We start from the raw sequence: 19,670 nt of genomic DNA on the forward strand, positions 1-19,670 counted from the left end.
GTCACTACCACTATTGCCTATGCATGAGTATATCACATATGCTAATTGCAAAGAGATACAATTATATAGCCGTGTAATAAAGCCAATACAAAGGAAACATTTCAAAATCATTCACAAAAAAACCAATTATAGATTTGTAATATTGCATATGGTCCTGGAAAATCAGAGCTGACAACTGAACTAACTGGTGACTAACAGTAAATGATAGCATGAAATTGCTGGACAGTAACTTCTCGTGTGACCATGAAACAAAATGTCAGCTACATCTTCAACCAGTCACATTCACAACATCTGATCTGCCTGACCTGTAGCATAATAAATAATTCACAAATGGGAATCTATAGAGTGATGAATGGATTTATAAGCCATAAATCTCAATCTTCAATTACAAAGTGACAATCATCACCTTGCCAGAAAGGTGTCATTTATAATTTCAATCTATGTATCGCTAAGACATTTATTTCTTCCTTTTAACATGTGTCTAGCAAGCCAGATATATAGTGAGAACATAAGGTAATTTGCTCTCTTCCAACTCGGTGCTGAAGTTGGCCTTAACATTTGTGGGCTCCTCACTGAAGCCCTCTTGACAGGGCTCTGTCTCTTAAGAGGGTGCACTAATGTGACTTTCTCTCCATACTCTAATATGGAGTCCCTTTTGAAAGCCCCCCAAAACCAAGTGGTCAGGACTTTCAATACAGAAGAATCTCTCTACCCTCATGCAGATAGCGGTGCTGGAAAACAACTGTGCTTTCTTTGGTAGTCACCAATCCAAGTGCTGACCAGGTCTAACACTGATCAGATTATTAGATCTGACAAGATCACAACTTGAGGTGATATGACAAGCAGAGAGGTAGATTTACATAAAGAAATCAAGAATTACCATTAGAGAAATGTTACAATGAGAGTAGTGTTGTAAGTGTCTATAAACTCAATTTATAGAAAAGTTAACAAATCGACCTTGAACAATACATCCTCCTCAAAAATAAAAAGTAGATGGCACTTGTCAATTCATAGAACCACATCATATTAGTGATTTCATCAGATTTATTCATGTTGCCAAGTACAACATCATGCAGGAGTAATTTAGAGAGTTTTGTTGAAATAAAAGTGTACTCCACACTTATTTATGTTAGAGAAAAATCCATTTGATTTCAGGTGCAACAGTGGCCTCTACACTCCACAATAGGCACCAGCATACTGAAGACCAATCTATGTTTGAATTTTGTGGAATCCATTAATCTCAGAAACAAACATGGAAATTTGTCTATTATATAATTACAAATGGTGATGTTTTGTCCCAGAACACATTTAATCATAAGGCTTTTTAAAATTATTTTCGAGGAGACATAAATTAAACTTCCAGTGCTAATAAACAGAACTGCTGAAGGTTCCATTTAAACCCCCTGAGACCAAAAGCAGGACATTCAGAAGAAGGCTGAATCTCAGGCTAACACACTGAGCTAAACTCTACAATTGCAGTATGATTCACTGGGATTTAGCTCTGTGTAGGTATATATATGTCCCTGAGCATAGCTATATGCTTAGCTATAGTAGTACTGCACATGATGTTAAATAGTTTGCAGCAGTATCCCAGAACAAACTACAGCATCTCACTGTTTCAGTTCTGTACTCTCTCACTTCTGTATCTTTATTAGACATTTACTCTTATTTCACATTGTAGAATTCCAGTTTTAAAATGACATTGGAAAAGACAAGAAATCTCTCGGATATGATGTGGTGATTTACTTAAATTATTTTTTAACATACCGTGAAGATACAGTTCAAAGTTATACTTGTTTGAGAGATATTACCAAGTCTGCCAGCATTCCCAGTTTTAAGTATATGAATGAATCCCTCTCCAACTGGTAAAATCTTTCATACTGGAAGAATTAAATAATGCAATGTAAATGTGATGCTGTAATTGCATACCAATCTTATATTTAAATAGTTAATGCAACGGCCATTAATAGCCCATTGCTAGAATACTACTAAACCGTTACTAACATTTACAATTGTGATACATTACACTATTTGCATATTGTAAAGCTCCTATAGTTTAACAACAAAACAAAAAATGTAGCAAGTGGCATAAAATTTATTAACAGTGATGCATTTTCAGTTTTGAAAACGGCATCTTCAAATGGAAATATGTCAACCTTCTTTCATACTGATGGTTGAAGGGCGACTATGTACCAAACTGTACAGAGGAAATTAAACTTGTATGTCTAAATATAGGGAACATCAGATGATTAATAGGCACGAGTCTATTTGCCATGGTGTTTACTTCCCAAAAGATTCAGCTTTGATAGTTTTAATATGCTAATATTTGTACTGACAAGTCATTCAAAATTTTTGAAAACCTTTTTTTTAAAGTATGAATTTATTGGTCATAAAAGCAAACTGCCATTGACTGACCTTGAGATTATTGTCTTCAATTAATCCACAGAACAATGGCAATGCAAGCTTCACTCATGCTTCCTTGACAATTGTCCTTGATCCTGACCAGAAGGAACTACCTCTAAAAACAAAGAGATCAGCTCTACCTCCAATCAAATCCTTGCTCTCTCTGCTGAGACCGGATCTTGTGGTGGTGATTTTTGAGATGTGGAGTCAACAATGAACAGAGTCAGACCTCCACATTCATGTCACATAGATCATGAAAAGCTCTTAGATAGGAATGACTTTAGGGCAATATAGACAAGAGGCCAGGCAGATGCCATGAGTACTGCTAACTTATTAGTTGAACTAAGCATCTAATGGTTGGGCCAGATATAAAGAGGGTTTTGTGGGAAAGTCCAACAGCTATGATGTTGGTGAGGGTAGGGTATCAGGCAATTGTGATGAAATGTGGCAACTGGATTACAGAATGTCCACCTGTGGTCCCGCCCTCCTTTTATTTTTCCTAAAGGTATCTGTGATTTTTACTTACTGAACTGTGATTAGGAAGTTCCTTCTAGTTCAAGCACTCATTCCACGTAATATCCAGGTGCTCTGCAATCCTTCAAATTTACTAAGGTCCAGATCTTACAGAAATGACTAAAATTCCACAAGAGAAGGAAACTATATAAAAAGACTTTTTTTCTCCCCAACTGTATGTTTAAAAGCTAAAGTTATAGTTTATGACTATCTTCCATGCAAGTTTTAAGGGGATCATTTTTCCATATAATCTTAACGTGGTGATATAATAGTAAAGGCTGGATAAACAGTCTTCTCTTCCAATTTAATATCTAAAGCATTTTACGCCAAAGTAATTTTTACCAAACGAACAATCTGACTGGTTTTTCATCACTATAAAGAAGCACTGCTGATCAATCTCTGAATTTACCAACTTAAACCTATTAGAATCAACCTCAATTTACAGTGACCAAAATCATTTACTTACATTACTGATGTATAAAACTTGAAATTTTGCATTAACATGACAGCAATTCTAGGAAATGTAGTTTCCAGGAAAATAACCAGACTATAAAACACATTTAATAACACTGACAACTTGAAACATCAGTTAAAATTGGGTTGTCACTTTCTCTCTCCAGTTTTCTCCTTTAACAACATTTTAATTACAGGATAGTCAGCCCAAAGGTTTATAGTTTTGAAACATAGCTGTTAGAATATCGGCATCTAGATCTTTAAAAAGTTCGGTAGTGGTTAGCCGGAATACTATTAGTCATTCAAGCATTTATTAGATAATTGCCAATCTTATCAAAGTCCCTTCAGGCTGCGAATTATCTCTTTTTTAAGTCATAATCTCTAACTCTTTGAAAAGAGTGCATCAGTCTAATTTCTAACAGTTACGAAAAAGGCAGACAAAGAGTAGGGGAAGGTGTACAATAGAGATAAAGTAGTCAAGATGGTGATTGCTCTCCCCTTTTAATAACTGCCCCTCAAATTTGCCATTATTTAGTTGACTTAGGGCTTGTCTTCGCTACAGGCTAAATCGGTGCTGCTGCGATTGATGCTGTGGGCATCGATTTATCAGGTCTGGTGAAGACACGATGAGCTGAGGGGAGAGTGTTCTCCCGTCCACTTCAATACTCCACCTCCTCGAAGGTGGGAAGCTTTTTAAGTGCCAATTTTTCACAACACAACTCCAATAAGATTCCAAATTGGTGAGAGTCACAGAGGTCAAAAGTCCCAGTTTCACAGTAATATAATAAATGTATGTCATAGCCATAAAATCATATACAGTTGAAAAACATCCTATACCAATATGTTTGCTATGAATTATGGTGACAGGTTTTACATTAAAATATATAATTAACTGAATTTTGGGTAAGAAAAAAGACATGGTGAGGTAGATTTTCAAATTGTACACTTTCCCCCTTATTGCAACTGTATATTTTGTTATGAATCAAGCTGCCAACCTGAAGGACAGGCTACATGATTTTATATTGTTCACCCCAGAGTTTCAGAGAGTTTATTTTAATAATAGCCTTTTAAAAAGCTTACACTATTTTAGATGCCATTCTGCAATGCAATTTTTGATAATTACATAATGAAATGACCCTGGGAAAGAAAGACAGCAGGATGATCATTTAAGAACAACAGATAAGGGAAGGGTAGGCTCTCCCACTCTCTGTTAGTAAATTAAAATAAACTGTAAAACTCTCTATAATGACAATCTTGTGGCCCCCAATAAACATGTAGGTCTAAGTATACTTAACCCAGTTTAAGTGAGGGAGGATAGACTAGATGATCTGTTGAGGTCTCTTCCAGCCCAACATCTCCATGATTCTATAATCTTAGACTACATAGTCCATCCCTCTAACAAGTATTGTACAGAGATTTGCCATGTCACAATATATTTTTCTTGTGTAAATGAATACAAAGAAACACTTGAGTCAGATTATTCATGACATTTGTGCTGGTGTGTGGTAAAGGGAGGACACAAGAGCCTTCCCATAGCTGAGCATGCCTTATACATGCCTTATCACAGTGCCCCAGGAAATAGACTAAAAGAAGTGAGGAAGAGGTAGCATCATGAACCCACTCCCACGGCACCAGCCCATGTAGTGATGGGACTAGCTCTTTTATTTCACCCTTTACTTTTCGAGAGAGAAAATGTGGAAAAAATACTTTGGCTATTAATCAAAATTACATAGACACCTAATACACTGTGTGGCAAATTGCCGGTACTGTTATGCTGGGTCTCGCGCTTTCTCTTCTTTGGGGAAGGTTCAGGGTGCCATTGCTTGCCTCTGAACCAGTATTTTAATTACCCCACTAGTGTCCTTGAGGAGGGGAGTGGAGAGGGAGGGACCTGGGCCCGCCCTCTTCTCCAGGTCCCAACCAGGGGCCCTGAGGTTTGTGGTGAACCACTTGAACTAGCGGTTCCTTCCCCTGGGCTGGTTCCCTCTCCTGCCCTTCAGCTTGGGAGAGGGCTTCTTGCCCTCCTTTTACACAAGCCAGGTGCCCCTTACCTAGGGTTTCTTTTGGATTTCTCAGCCAATCACAGCACTCCTCCAAACTTTCCTTTTGTCTCTCTTCAATACTGTTCTCTTCTCCAACTCCTTCAAAGTGCTCTCTGCTCCAACCAAACCTTCCTGCTCCAACGTCCCACTCTGACTGAAGCAGGGGTTTTTATCATGACTGACTGCTGGTGCTCTAATTGGCTTCAGGTGATCTAGTTAATCTATAACAAACCTTCCTCCCCTTACAGGGAATAAGGCTCCCTGCTAACACTCTCCTCTGCCCATGCTGTATCACAACTGTCAAAGCAATTTGCTAGGAATTCCACACAATTAATTCATTTGTAGAAGGCTATTCTCTAGCAAACTCTTGCTAAGGGTGACCCACTATAACAAAGCAGCCACATGTTTAAAATGGGAAAATTCCAAAAAACTGACCCTACAAATAGATTTAATGAGTGCTTAAGCAATTTCTCAAGTGCAGCAGATAAAGTTTACTGCTGTTTCTGACAATACATTACTGTAAATGCGGTTGCAATACTGGCTTCTATTTTTGGAAGAATATTAAGGAGAACGTGGAGATTCAGAGAGTTTTAGGCCAGAATTGATGGTTTAGACTTATTCCAATAATTTTGTTTGTTTCTCTTTTGACAAACAATTCAGAAAAACCTCTCAAAGTTCATAAAACATTTTGGTGTTGCCAAATCTCCATTTTTGCCTAAAATTTTCTGGCTGAAAAATTTCAATTTGGTCTATTCTCCCCTGTCTGATTGTCTTCACTACTAACTACAATTCTGTGCACAAATTATCAATGAATACTATATTTATTTGTAAGCATTTATAACTTCATTCTATCTTTCTTTCTTTCTAAACTATATATCACAATTGCCTTTTCTATTTTATTTCCTTTTGGGTTATAATCGTGTATATTTTTATAAACCACAATTAGTGTGGTGGGAGTACTTAACTGTATACATATATAGGAGTACTTATCTATATCTATCTATAGAGATATATATAGGTGACAAGTGACTACTACATTTTATTTCAAGGCTCGCTGGCAAAAATTCCATACCATACCATATAGTTCTTCTTGATCTAGTGGTGCTGTATTTAGACTCAAAGTGCAAAAACAGGTTAATTCTTCTTTGACAGTCATTGCAAAAACAGAAGTATTTGCATTATGATGATATCTATATACCATCACACAGAAAGTCTGTTTCATTTTAATATTTAAGGTCTGACAAACAACCCTAAATAAAACATTCAAAATATAATATGCAGATTACCATTGAAAGGCCTTTGAACAATTATGCTTCATTCTAGGGAAGTTTGCTGAGGTTTTCATCAATTATTTCATGGGAACAGTCCCTTGCTTGTTTCACTGGCTATGGTTCCTGAATCAATAGAAGAAAGGAAGCGTAAGGAAATGATACCAAACATAACTGAGCGGTGCTCTCTATCACTGAGACCCTCTGAATAATACCAGCTAGCCTCTTGCCTTACATAGACACTACCTGAGTTATAACATTTCTCTCTTTTTCTTTCTGATGCACTGTATCTATTCATAAGCAATTTGATCCAGTAGAAGCAGTACATCATTAAAGAGTAATCTTTAAAAACAATAAAAAAAGAATGAATCTCTCCCTACTCCACTCCACTGACATCTCTAAAAGCTTCTTCTCTGAATAGATTGTTTCTCTTTTCTGAAATCCAGCAGACAGTAAGTCAGGCAAACCACTTCCAGCTATAGTTTCATCATATCACATAAAATGAGCAAGGGTAATGCTGAATCTACTCTTGGCTAGACCTCTCAGAAAACTTAGGTGTTAAAGGAAGTGGTGTTTGATTTATTTAAATGTATAATATACAAAAATATGTTTGACCTAGATGTCAACACCATTTACTCTCTCAAAACTTTTAAATGTAAAATACAAACTTTCTAATCCTCAGACTCAAAATTTGCTTCTCTGGGTGATACCTGCCAAATCTTGTTTTATTAATGAAAGGCATTTTCTTTAAAAAGAAAGTCTAGTTTTCAAAACACAATCAAAATGTTGTCACCTGAGTAGCCTCAGAGTCTGTATTTGTACTTCACACGTAATTTGGACAAAAATAGCCTAAAGTCGTGGTGGTTTGTTTGTTTTACCCCCTCATGCAGTAGTTTTTTTTTAAAAAGGTACTGTTAACAGAGCTTACAGAAATGTAAACATTATAAAAATAAAGAGTATATTCTTCACACATTAGGTGTAGTGTATCTATTCACTTAACATATAAAATAATGTAAAATGGCAATATAGCACAGAGATTACCAAAGATATTCCATTCTTTAAATTTCAGAATCATCATTTACTGACAGAAAATAAAAGTTAAATTCTTCCAGTTAATTTCTGATATCTAGGGTGAAATTCTGGCCCTCCTGCAGTGAGTTACAAAATTCCTGTTGACATCAGTGGGGACAGGATTTCACCCCTGGTACCAGGAAACATCACACTATCATATGATGGTAGATGTTACATTAGATGCTGACAGTCATCAATTTTAAAAAGGCAGTTAAAAATTAAATGCCCAACATTCAAAAGGGAGTAATCTGGAATAGTTCTATTTTTTAAAATGGTATGAATTTCATGCTTGTGAAGAATGGCAAAATGACAGGCCAACAGACTTTGGCTCTCTGCTTTTATACTGGACATGTAAACCACAAAGAGCAGCAGTGAAAACTTATTCATCACTCCAGAATTGTGCCTCATCCTTTCTTTTGTAAGGGTAAGAGAATATAGTTCATTCTCAATGCCCATTCAGTCATTTGCATCTCTTGAAGTTGACAAAGAGGTAAATTACCACCAAATGCGGTTGTATTGCATCTGTGGTGAGATATGCTCCTGTGGACCAGGAATTGTGACCACCAATTAATTTAATATTGGTCACCAAACAACTATCAAATGATAACAGGTTTCAGAGTGGTAGCCATGTTAGTCAGTATCAGCAAAAAGGACGAAGAGTACTTGTGGAATAATAGAGACTAACAAATGTATTTGAGCATAAGTTTTCGTGGGCTAAAACCCACTTCATCGGATGCATGCAGTGGAAAATACAGTAGAAAGATATATGTACACACAGAGGACATGAAAAAATGGGTGTTGCCATACTAACTATAATAAGAGTAATCAATTAAAGTGGGCTATTATCAGCAGGAGAAAAAAAAACCACCTACAAGATCTCTATCAGGCATTCTTACAACTACAATACACACCTGCTGAAGTGAAGAAACAGATTGACAGAGCCAGAAGGGTACCCAGAAGTCACCTACTCCAGGACAGGCCTAACAAAGAAAGTAACAGAATGCCACTAGCCGCCACCTTCAGCCCCCAACTAAAACCTCTCCAGTGCACCATCAAGGACCCTGAAGGACGATCCTTCACTCTCACAGATCTTGGAAGACAGTCCAGTCCTCACTTACAGACAGTCCCCCAACCTGAAGCAAATACCAGCAACCCCACACCATACAACAAAAACACTAACCCAGGAACCTATCTTTGCAACAAAACCCTTGCCAACTCTGTCCACATATCTATTTAGGGGACACGATCATAGGACCTAATCACATCAGCCACACTATCAGAGGCTCATTCACTTGCACATCTACCAATGTGATATATGCCATCATGTGCCAGCAATGCCCTCTGCAATGTACATTGGCCATACTGGACAATCTCTACGCAAAAGAATAAATGGACACAAATCAGATGTCAGGAATTATAAAATTCAAAAACCTGTTGGAGAACACTTCAACCTCCCTGGTCACTCAATTACAGACCTCAAAGTCGCAATACTCCAACAACAACCAAAAAAAACTTCAAACACAGACTCCAACGAGGAACTGCAGAATTGGAATCAATTTGCAAACTGGACACCATTAAATTAGGGTTGAATAAAGACTGGGAGTGGATGGATCATTGCACAAAGTAAAACCTATTTCCCCATGGTAATTTTCCCCCTACTGTTACTCACACCTTCTTATCAACTGTTGGAAATAGGATATCCTGATTATCACTACAATTTTTTTCTCCTGCTGATAATAGCCCACCTTAATTGATTATTCTCATTATAGTTAGTATGGGAACACCTATTTTTCCATGGTGTGTGTGTGTGTGTGTGTGTGTGTGTGTGTGTGTGTGTGTGTGTGTGTGTGTGTGTGTTCCTACTGTATTTTCCACTGCGTGCATCAGATGAAGTGGGTTTTAGCCGATGAAAGCTTATGCTGAAATAACTTTGTTAGTCTATAAGGTGCCTCAAGTACTCCTCATTTTTTTTTCAAACAACAACACACTTCTAGCTCTACCACTCCGGATATGAATGGGTAAACTAAATATGAAAGGCTCCATATATTCTCATTGCCAAAACTCTGAAACAGTCAGTTCTCCAAAGATTGGAATTGCGATGGATAGTTAATAGATTAGTTACTGGAAAGCAGCAAATAATAGATAAATATGACACACACACAAAATTTGCTAATTCTCTCTGGATGCTTCACTAGTATAATACTTTACTTGTACATCCCTAATTTAAAAGGTGAAGGAAAACACCACAAACCTAGAGCATTACTTCATCTTGCATGTCTGAATGAGGTTAGTTTGCTGGAAAAAATGAAAGCATGTTTCATCTACTGTACCCACTGTCAAAAGTAATCTGCTCTTACATGTGGATTAATTAAATATTAAAAATAAGAGGTATTGACACTATGAGAGCTTTTTCTGGCTGAGTAGTTCTATAAGTAATGTAGGGACCTTGAGGTTTCCCTTTTACAAAATTAAAATATTGCATCCTTAAGGCTGCCACAGCACAGCTGCTAATTTTGAACTGCTCAGACTTAAAACTAGATCAGTAAACTTCAGCTGGAGATGAATAAATAAAGATAGGTGGTTCATTTTTAAAGATAAGTGAAATGAAAATAGAAGGATCTTTTTATAGAAAAAAAAAGGTTTGGGGAGATCTCAGCACCTCTTTCCCTGATTAAGAACACTATTTACTGTTTAATTAAGAGAACTTAAGGGTGAGCCTTTTAAGTAGTTTTTCAGCTTTATTTTCACTGAACACAACTGTGTCTGTGGAGATGGAAACCACAAGCAATAATAATTTTAAGATTTGTAGCTTCAGCAAAGAGATTTCATGGGCACCCAGGTTTTCTTTGAAAGTTAGCTGGTTTAACTAGTACAATGTGTAAAGATATGTTTGTAGAAGATGATAATTTAAAGACGCTCCCTCATAAGGGACAGTCTGATGAACTTAGAAATTTGGAGATGTGCCCTGGAGGCAGGTGTTGGGAACACTGTATGAGCAGAGATGCTCTCCAGTTTGTTTTATTGATGTTTTATTCCTTTTTCATTCACTGGTTTGTTATTTAATGAACCCCAAGATCATTACAGATTGTACTCTGTATAACCGCCATTACTTACGTTACAGTAGTGTCCAAACACCCTGTGCTAGATATTATACAAACACTTTGGGCTCAAGGAGGAGCCTGATTTCCCACCTATGCAGGGAACTGAGAAGTGTAACAAGAAACCACCAGACTCTGCATAGCAGGGAGAGCAGCTGCTGGCAGATTGTCTCCCTCCCTGTGCAGGTGGGAGGGAAGTGGGCAGGCAGAGGTGGGACTGATTGTGCAGAGTTTTGGTTCTACTTCCACCCCCAACACGCTGGCCAGCACAGCTTAGCCGGCATGGAGGTAAGCTGTGCTAAGAAGTAGGGTGACTAGATGTCTGATTTTGGACTGGAACACCCGGTCAAAAAGGGATCCTGGCAGCTCCAGTCAGCACTGCTATAACAAGTTTTTACAAGGGAAGGAAACTCTAAAAGAAATTTATTTCTTAAAAAGTGGAAGTTGTTGGCCAGTAATTGCAGAAGAGCCAATGTATCATACATTTCTCCCCACCTTTGTCTAGCTACATTATAAACTCTCTGTTGCAGACTCTCTCTTTTTATGTGCAATGTCCAGCACCTACCATCCTGGAGCCCTGATCTTAGCTGGGGTCTCTAGGCACTAAACAACAATTGTAATAACAAATAATGTGGAGGTCTATGTGTTAGCACATGCTAGATGTGTACACATGAATACATGTGTGTATCTGCATGTAGGTGTGGGCGTCACTTTCTACAAATTCATTTATATAGCTATCTGGACAGGTGTGCATTTGTAAGAATCAAACAATACAGGGGTTATATATCCTAGTTAACAGATCTTTAAGTACCATTTTTTCACATTAATTGTCAAACATGTTGATGTGAAGACACCTCTCGTCCAGACTTTTCTTTTCATTGATGGGTATCTGAGCCTTTTCCATACTTTCAGAATTGGAATGAGATGGACTTGCTGAGAAAGAATGCTGTTGCACTTGACAAATACGATAGCAAAAAATCACACCAAAGACAAGATTATGCGCAGAAGCAGAGAATTCAGTATTACCTGAGTAAAAGAAGCAGAGTGGGCCATAATTCCAAACAGATGCAAATACATATAAAAAGTTACCTTCAGGAGGATGTGCACCTTTCCTGTACCCCTTCCACACACTCTTTCCTCCCACCTCAATCTCAGATTTGATGCCATCTTCCACCACAAACCGGTTGGGGATATGCACCTAATGAGTCTTGTTAAATCAACAAGAATCTGATCCCATTAGTGACAAGAAATGGTAACTCACTATGGTGCCTTGGGCACGTCCTTGACAATACCACACTGAGTACATAGTATGAATGATTATGCAATGGCACTATTCAACGGACCTACATTTTTATTCCGCAGATGCTATGAATCAAGTTGTTTAATCTTAGTAATTATCAAATCTTACTGCATGAAGCAATTGCATTCTAATACTAATATTGAAAATCATGCTACTTCATAGTTCTTATCTTGGGGCTCAATTGTAGCACAGTTCTAGCAAGGTACTTTAGAAGCTTGAACACAGCAAATCTGAAATGACAGTGCATTTTGTGCTTCATTTGCTATTAAATTTGTCTTTACTTATGTTTGCAGTATTTTTAACTCCATTTTACACAATCATTAGGCTCTGATGGTTACACAAATCTCCACAAGACTATTTACCGACTGGAAACCAACCAGCTTTCTATTTTTTTTTTTAAAAAGTTTAAATAAAATAAAACTGCAGTCACTAATTCTAAGTCAGCGTTGTAAGAATGCAAAGGTCAATTATTTTGTCCTTGTACATTAAAGGCTGAACATGACATACCAAATAACTGACAGTTTTACAAGTGACAGGTTGTTTTAATTACACTTCACATCAATAACAGTTGTCAAAATGAAATTAAATTAATTCAAGTGCCATTTGCTGTCCACAATCCATTAGCAAATGTCTGTCTTCAACAGGCTAGGCAAGCCTTTATAGTCTCAAATTTAAAATTAAAACATCTAATTTAATTCACTTACCAGCAAGAGTGGATATAGCTTGACAAATTTATATGCTTGTACATACAGTCACAGTTTATATCAAGTATGTGGTAAGCACGGATGTTCATAAAAAGTACACTATAGCAGCCTTGCAAAATTGTCATGAAAATATACTAGCCCAGACACAAAAAATCTGCATGTTAGTCTTTCATGACCACAGTGAAGATAAAACTAAAGATACATCAGTCATCCAACAACAAAGACTTGATCCAAACAAGTATCAGGACAGAAATTTTCCAGACTGTGAACATATGATGGCGCTTTCACTTCTGATCGCTTTTTCAACTCTCAGTATATTAGAATCCACATTGCCATCACTTTGATAAATAGCTCATATGGTTTCATTGGTAGATATACCACAGAACAAATTCCATCCAATGCATTTCAGGGAAGCTAAACAATGGATAAAAGGCACACCCAATATAGTCTGCAGCCCACTCACAGAAATGTAGGTTTTAAACGGTGTTTGCTATCAAACTTTGAACATCCTCCTTACTCTTGATTGACTTATGGATGATTATCCCTGTGTTCACTTAGGTTGGGATCCACAAAGGGACTTCGGAGTTACCATCCTCAGCATTGCAAAGTCTAATCTATAGGCACCTAGAACATCACTGGAACACCACTGAAAGCCACAAAGCCTAAGTAGACACCAATGGTATGTCTACACTGAAAAAAAGAAAAAAAAAACTCCCCACAACTGTGGCAGCAAGTCTCAGAGCCCTGGGTCAATTGATTCAGGCTCATGTATGGGCTTGTATTGTGTAGACATTCCTGCTCAGGCTGGAGTCTGGGCTCTAAGACCCACCCCCTTTGCCCAGTTTCAGAGTCTGGGTTCCAGCCTGAGCAGGAACATCTACACTGCTATTTTTAGCCCCTCTTGTACCCAGAGGGTATATCTACATTGTGATTAAAAACCTGTGGTTGGCTCATGCCAGCTGATTCGGACTAAGGGGCTCGGACTAAATTCTGGGCTTGGGCTGGAGCCCGGGCTCTAGAATCCTTCAAGGTGGGAGGGTCCCAGAATTCAGTCTGCAGACTGACTCCGTATGTCTACATTTACATTAAACTGGCCCACAGCCTAAGCCTTGCAAGCCTGAGTCAGCTGGCACGGGCCAGCCATGGGTGTCCAATTGCAATGTAGACATACCCTAGGACTCCCTACACAACACAAATGGAGAGAGAGGCACCTGAGATACACCTTATTGGTACAGATTTATAGAGCTCAATCTATTCAGCTTGACAAAGAGAAATTGAGGGATGATTTGATTACAATGTATAGGTACTAACATAGGAAACAAATATTTAATAATATGCTTGTCAATCCAGCAGAGAAAAGTATAACAAAGCAATGGCTGAAATTTGAAGCTAGACAAATTTAGACTAGAAATAAGGCATAACTTTTTAACAGTGAGGGGAACTAACCACTGGAACAATTTACCAATGATCATGGTAGATTCTCCATCACTGACAATTTTTAAATGAAGAGTGAATGTTTTTTTTCCTCTCTAAAAGATATACTCTGGGAATTATTTTTGGAGGTTCTAGGGCCTGTGTTATACTGGAGATCACACTAGATTATCATAATGGTCCCTTCTGCCCTTGGAATCTATGAGTCTACAAAAATGGGATCCACAAAACCCAGCAGGCAGATATCTAAACTAGCCATAAGAGATACCCAAGAGAAAAGTGTGTCCTAAACCCCATCCCTCTCACAGATATTGATGCCTAAGTCCAGGCTGCAGGCAGGCACCTATCTCTGCTACCAATACACAGCTATGAATTCCTCTCTTGGAGTCAGGCAGATTAGATACCTAAGTCATTTCTTGACAGAATGAATTAAGATGCCGGCCTTGCTCTACAGCAAACAGATAGAGAAGGAGGAGGTGCCAACCTTAAAACTTTTAGCCCTGTGGTTGGGTTTCCCACATCCCCAGTGCATGTTCTAACCACTGGGCTAAAAGTTATAAAGAGGGCAGTAGTGCCAACTCCTCCACCTCCTCCAGACAGATTTTGAATGGGATGTGATCCAGTAGGCAGCCTCTGAGCATGCCTGCCAGATTGGACACAACATATTAATCTCATGCTCCTTTGTCTATCTTCTCCTGGTTTGTGGATCGCACTGGGGCTTAAGCGTGAGATAGGCCTCCAGGTGCCTAAAGTGAGGCAGCAGTGCAAATGCCCAGAGGTAAAAAGTTAGGCACCTAGGGAACTTTTACAGCAGATATTTAGGCACTGAGCACAGTTACGCAAACACAGGATTAGGTGATAGCTGAGCAGGGGTTTTGTGCATTGCAGCAGTGCCTCAAACTGGGACTTTAGCATTAAGAGGTTTACATGTCTAAGTACCTTTGTGGACCTGGGAGTTAGTCCTTCATGGTTGCTGAATAAGGCTACGTCTACACTACTGAAAATATTCTGGCACAAATCCCTAGCATAGATGCAGTCTACACCAATAGAAAATGTTTTTCTGTCAGCACAGGAATACCATCTCCCCAAATGATATCAGCTATGTTTACAGAAGCATTCCTCAGTTGACATAGCTGCATATAGAAAGTGGGGTTTGTTGGCATTGCTCTATTGGGCAGGGTGACAGTTTTTTCACACCCCTGACCAATGCCACTAATATGCTGATATAACTTTTAAGTGCAGACCAAGTCTTTCAAAAGTGAGGTCTGCTCTTAAAATGACTTTGTAAAAAATGACACCATGTGAGTCATATTTGTCTCTCATTGACTCCAGATCAAATCTCTAAATATGTCCCCAATACAATCAGTCTTCCCACGCCTAGTGAATGAGAAACATGAGACATGGAATACTCGGAATAAGGAAACAAAATGAAATAAGTTTGTTTCCCAGATGAAGAAGATAAAGTCCTCTTATTCTCAATAATAAATACCTATCATGGTGGGATCTAGATGCTCCCCAAAGAGAAATTCACATCTTAATCAGCTTCTCTGTCACCTGGAGATGCAGAGCCATAGTGATCTTTTCACCATAGGCAGAGTCATGCTTTTGAAACGAAAGTCTAAGGGCATATCTACATTACAGCTCTAAATCGATCTATATGTCCACACTACCCTGTTGGTAGTACAAGTCCTCACCAAGAGCACTTCCACTGATTGAAGAGGAGCAGTGGGGGGTGGGGGAGTGGAGGGGCTGAGAGCCAGGGCTTTCAGCACAGTGTGGCTGTCCCTCCCTCCCCCGCCCCGGGACTCTCGGTTCCCCACTCCCGGCTGGAAGTGTGGGAGAGGGGACAGCTGTCCTGGCTTCTCAGCTCCATGAGTGGGAAGCATCTGGGCAGCAGTCCAGCTGGGAGTGGAGTGGAGAGTTGAAGAGTTCTCCCACTGTTTTTTGAATGTCATGATTTCTGATGTAAGATTTGTGTCCATTTATACTTTTGCATAGAGACTGTCCCATTTGGCCAATATATATGGCAGAGGGGCATTGCAGACACATGATGGCATATATCACATTGATAGATGTGCAGGTGAACGAGTCCCTGATGGTGTTGCTGATGTGATTAGGTCCTATAATGGTGTCACTTGAATAGATATGTGGACAGAGTTGACAATAGGCTTTGTTGCAAGGATAGGTTCCTGGGGTAGTGTTTTTTGTTGCGGGATGTGCGGTTGCTGGTGAGTATTTGCTTCAGGTTGGGGGAGAACACTTCAACCTCTCTAACAACTCAGTGACAAACCTGAAGGTGGCAATTTTACAACAAAAACAGACTCCAAAGAGAGACTCCTGAACTTGAATTAATATGCAAATTAGATACAATTAACTTAGGTTTGAATAGAGACTGGGAATGGTTGGGCCATTCCACTAATTGAATCTATTTCCCCATGTTAAGTATCCTCAACACCTTCTATGGGTCGTCTCCATTATCACTTCAAAAGTTTTTTTTTCTCCTGCTGATGATAGCTCATCTCAATTGATTGGCCTCTTACAGTTGGTATGGCTACTTCCACCTTTTCATGTTCTTTGTATTTATAAATATCTTCCTGCTGTATGTTCCAGTCTGTGCATCTAATGAAGTGGGCTGTAGCCCACGAAAGCTTATGCTGAAATAAATTTGTTAGTCTCTAAGGTACAAGTAGTACTCCTGTTCTTCTTGCGGATACAGACTAACACGTCTGCTACTCTGAAACCTATAGTGATAAAAAGTATCTTCTAGGAAATTGTCATAAGAAGTTAAGACAGTCTTTTACTTCTGAAAGTCTAGGTTCTAATCTGTATTAAGTCATACATGAAGGGGAACTGGCAGTCTCAATGTAGCTGACTTTAAACACACAATTGTTCAGCACTGGTTAAACTCTACACATTCTGGTGAAGTTTAAACTTTTTTCAGTAAATATATTGTAATTACACAACCTAAATGTGACACGCTACCTCAAAGTACCACCCTGTAAGCCTCATATTCATCATTACCTCTCTCTCATTCTGAAGGATCCCAATCATATAGCAAAATCTCAACTTCACACACACACTAACAATATACATATTTTGACAGAAAAATTAGTTTCAGCAGCTCAGTATAGGTTATCAGAATTAGCTAACGCTACCCTCTGAAACCCTGTCTAAAATCTGACCGATGGTTCATGTTCATTTTTGTTCTTTATTTTTATTTTTCACTAGCTATTTAATTAAAACATGTTTAAAAAATGAAAAATCTTAAGACCAAAGAATGGAAAAAAACCAAACACTCAACCTCATAGAATTAAAAAAAAAAGCGAATTTCCTATGCAACATCAACATTATGATAAACCCTGTTGTAAATCTATTTGACGACTTTCTTTTTTCCATTGGTAGGCATACTGTAGACAAGATATGTAATTTGAAACATCTCCATTGTTGGCTTCCTGCCAACTATGTCCTGATGTGCTAAAATTAACACTGTCTGGGTACCTTCTGTTCATTATCGGTGGCATATCTTGTCTACAAATTTAGCTCTTTTTGAGTGTTTATCAGCAATGCTTTTTTTCTGTAATCGTAACTATTTCCTTCAGCTTTAAACTTTTTAAAGCTGTAATTTGCATAGTAGCATTTGTTTTGCATTTCATCAGGACAAAATCTAGTTCTGGTAGCCTCATATTGCTATAACTTATGAAAAATCAAAGATGAATATACTTAACTATGCTATTTTATTAAATTAAAGCAATCTTTGGATTTTTGGAGTAGATTATAAAGAAATTTCTACAATTGTTAATTACATTTAAGTCCACAAAAAGAGCATGCGCTTTTTGTGTTCAAAGCTGCAGGGGTGCCCATATCTTGGCTTACTTGTGGGAGAAACCTTATGGAATATGTTATTGACTGACATCTGTTGCAGATAATGGCCTTTTAGCCAATCTTTAAAATCCATCATTTGCATCTTGTCCAACATACTTCATCAGATTAATACTACTAATCGTATGCATTAAACATAAAACTAAGTTCCCCACTAAAACAGTCTGTGATAGCTTACACTCCCAACTCCAAATACAGCTTTCACAACTAACCAGTGTTCTCCAAAGGCTCAGCATCCTTTATTTTACTTTGAAGCCAGGGGCACTCTCAGCCATCCCCTACCATCTTATCTGCTTGCAATCTCTGAAGTGAAGGTGCTGACATGTAGCTTCTGGAAGACTGAATTAATGTAGACAAGACCCTCCTGTTCTGTGTCTCTAGATCTCTTTAACCAGCATTGGAGCCTCATGGCAACATTATTCAATTTTTATTCCATCAATCCTTGCTCCTACCAGGATTAGATTTTAGGCAAGTTGGTGGGATGAAACAATTGAGTAAGAACATGAATGGAATTACGGTATAAATATAATTCAGTGCAAGTTAGCTTTATTAGCCCTGTACAAAAATCTGTCATCAACAATGAAATGTTGAAAGTTTATTTTTTTAACTTAAGAACAAATGTTAGCATGAAAACAGCAAATCACTACTCACTATATGACTACATATCTAAGACAAAATATTGGATGAGTCCTTTCTATACTTAGGAATGCTCATTGGGATGAGTATAGTTCATTAATAATTATTTTACTTTGAGCGAATAAATATTTTGGATAGGAATTGGTTAATGTTTTTAGAACTGCCTTGTAAGATAAGTAGAACTCTATCCATTTAACAGACTGGGAATTTTATGCACAGAGTTTGACATGTTCAAAGCCATGGAAAGAGAGAATGCCAAAGCCAGGGTTAGAACTTTTCTTCTAGTACTGATACAAGTTACAAGCAGTACAATTTTAAATTTATAAAACAAAATGGCATAAGTATATTTGTATATACCGTCCTAGGGGAAATTCCAGAACTAAGTATAGAAAAATGGTTACTAATCTGTTCCATAACAATTGCTGTACAAGATGTGTTGCACGTGTCAATTCCACTCTTGGTGTTGGTGTACCCAGCACACAGGTGACAAACTTTTTCCCTCAGCTGTACTCATTGGGCAGCTCAAGCTCCCATGCTACCATGTGCCACTGCATGCAGATATAAAGTGCAGAGCCACCCACAGCCCCTTCAGTTCCTTCTTGCTGTAACAATGAAGAAGAGGGGTAGGACAGCAGGTTGTGGAATGAACATGAACAAAATATCTGGAACATTAGTAGTTATGGAACAGGTTTGGAGCCATTTTTTATTCTTCAAGTGATTGCACATATGCATTCCACTCTTGGATACTCACAAGCTCTAAGACAGGAGGCAGGATTGGAATCTATTTCAATAAAGATTGGAGAACAACTCGTCCAACTCTAGCATCATCTCTGGAGTCGTGAGCCACAGCATAGAGGGAAGCAAACATGAGG

The 19,670-nt window shown here is 38.3% G+C and overlaps 1 protein-coding gene across 2 annotated transcripts in view; it reads right to left on the reverse strand.

Annotated features, from left to right (window-relative positions):
• The window catches only part of TRAPPC9 (trafficking protein particle complex 9), a 742,651-nt gene that overhangs the window by 229,803 nt on the left and 493,178 nt on the right, over positions 1 to 19,670 (reverse strand). The window lies entirely within an intron of this gene.

The sequence above is a fragment of the Gopherus evgoodei genome, unplaced genomic scaffold (assembly GCF_007399415.2).
Source record: "Gopherus evgoodei ecotype Sinaloan lineage unplaced genomic scaffold, rGopEvg1_v1.p scaffold_44_arrow_ctg1, whole genome shotgun sequence".
In the NCBI taxonomy this organism is placed as follows: Eukaryota; Metazoa; Chordata; order Testudines; family Testudinidae; genus Gopherus; species Gopherus evgoodei.